The sequence below is a fragment of the Stigmatopora argus genome, unplaced genomic scaffold (assembly GCF_051989625.1).
Source record: "Stigmatopora argus isolate UIUO_Sarg unplaced genomic scaffold, RoL_Sarg_1.0 HiC_scaffold_96, whole genome shotgun sequence".
In the NCBI taxonomy this organism is placed as follows: Eukaryota; Metazoa; Chordata; class Actinopteri; order Syngnathiformes; family Syngnathidae; genus Stigmatopora; species Stigmatopora argus.
Genome location: NW_027520110.1, coordinates 1 through 2,500, shown reverse-complemented (window position 1 = coordinate 2,500; position 2,500 = coordinate 1).

Genomic DNA, 2,500 nt, shown 5'->3' with positions numbered 1-2,500 from the left:
AGTGAGTGAGCTTCCGTGGTGTCTCTTGGATGGTAAGCGACCAACCGTCGGCGAGTCGAACGAGGGTCGGCCCGACGCTGTCGGCGAGTCGAACTAGGTTCGGCCCGATGGCGTCGGCGAGTCGAACGAGGGTCGGCCCGACGGCGTTAGCATCACTCCAGGGTAAGACACGCGGCCACCTCTGGTTCCGAGCCCTTTCGGGTCGTCCCGTGTGAGCTGTCGTCACCGGAAGCCTCTGCAACGGTGGAAGTTGTCGCGCATCTCGTTGGGTTTGTTGGATCAGTTCCGAGCAGAGTGAAACCTTTATAACCCGTCTACCTCTTACCCTCGAGCCGGCCAGGAAGCCGCGGAGTGTGGAAGGGCGCACGGTTCGTGCGGATGACATGGCCTTTGTGTGGTGCGTGTCCCGCGTGAGCTGTCGTCACCTGAAGCCTCTGCAACGGTGGAAGTTGTCGCGCATCTCGTTGGGTTTGTTGGATGATATCCGAGCGGAGAGTGAAAGTTAACCCGCCTGCATCTTATCCTCGAGCCGGCCAGGAAGCCGCGGAGTGTGGAAGGGCGCACGGTTGGTGCGGATCACATGGCCTCTGTGTGGTGCGTGTCCCGCGTGAGCTGTCGTCACCGGAAGCCTCTGCAACGGTTTCAAGCCGCGGAGTGTGGAAGGGCGCACGGTTCTTGCGGATGACATGGCCTGTGTGTGGTGCGTGTCCCGCGTCAGCTGTCGTCACCGGAAGCCTCTGCAACGGTGGAAGTTGTCGCGCATCTCGTTGGATGAGTTCCGAGCGGAGTGAACCCGAACCCGCCTGCCTCTTACCCTCGAGCCGGCCAGGAAGCCGCGGAGTGTGGAAGGGCGCACGGTTCGTGCGGATGACATGGCCTTTGTGTGGTGCGTGTCCCGCGTGAGCTGTCGTCACCTGAAGCCTCTGCAACGGTGGAAGTTGTCGCGCATCTCGTTGGGTTTGTTGGCATGGACCATGACCGGCCTGAGCAACCGGAATGGACCAACACCGGCTTGAGCAACCGGCATAAAGGCAACACTCTGAAAGGCGGCGGCGAGCCCATAGCCGATCCGAAAATTGTGTGGCGAAGCAAGTGGAAAATCAGTCTTTGCCGAAAGAAACAATGAAGCCCCGGGAAAACTGGCTCCCTCCCCGAGCCGGCGGCGGAAACCGTGGAGTGTGGAAGGGCGCTGTAAGCGCGGATAACATGTCCTGTCTGTGGGGAGGATCGGTGTGCGCACCGTTGTGAGTCCTGGAGGACGGTAAGCGACGTTACATCGGCGAGTCGTACTTGGGACGGCCCGGTGGCGTTAGCGCTATCCAGGTACACACGCGGCCACAGGCGGTTTCAAGCCCTTTCAGGTCCCGTGCGCGTGGTTGCTCCGGAAGCCTCTGCATATGGTGGAAGTTGTCGCGCATCTCGTGGGTCGTTGCACAGGACTGCTCAGGTCGAGTCCTTGGCGCCCTTGGGAGCCTCGTTCCCCGTCTGCGGCACCTCGGCCCTCCGTCCGCGGTAGGCGTCGGTGGCTGTTGACAGCGGGTGTATCTGGGTCAACTCCCTCGCGGCGGCGAGCCCATAGCCGATCCGAAAATTGTGTGGCGAAGCAAGTGGAAAATCAGTCTTTGCCGAAAGAAACAATGTGAAACAAATCAGCCATGAGCCAAAAAACGAATGAGGGAACAATCAGCCGTAAGCCAAAAGCCAAAAAACGAATGAGGGAACAAGTGAACAAATCAGCCCGTAAGCCAAAAACCGAATGAGGGCAAGTTGCAAATCCTACGCTACCTTCGAATTCCAAGACGCAGGGCCGTACACGGTCGACCCCGACCACGCCGGAACCGAAGCCCCAAAGGCCACGGGTACCCGCTACTCTCCCCTCGCCTCCGGCGGGGCGGAGGGGGGTTCAATGCCTCCGGTTGGATATGACGGAGCGCCCGTGGTCGCCGGTCCCCCCCCCCACTACCCACTCATCCAGCTGAGGGGTTTGACGGTAGCCCACCCGGGGCAAAAGGGGCGGCGGAGACCGGCTGGTTCCGGCGAGATTGCGACGAGCTGGAGCGATGGCAGACACCCTGGCCGGCCCATAAACGCGGGTGATCTACAAGTGACAAGGTACAGGTTGGCACCCGAACCATCGCGGGTGTGCGGACAAGCTGGGTGGTTTTGGCCGGTGCGCGTGAGCGCGTGCTTAACTAGAGGCGGTTCCCCGGCTTACGTGATTCCTTGACGGGTAAGCGTCTGACGGGCCCGTTCCTCGCCGGGGTTTGTGGCGCGCCTGAGTCCGATTAATACATCTTCGATGTTGGCGGCCAGACCCACAAAACTCGTGCCACCGCGCTCGCTGGCCTGGTCTCGTCCTTGTCACGAAATCGTCGCTCCCCGTGACCTGGTTCGGGCCTTGCCGCGGAGCGGTAGGTGCACTGTGCACGCCCACGTGTAACGAAAGGAAGGTAGGAGGGGAAAACACAACCCAGGCCGGTCCTACACGCGGGTGTGTTAC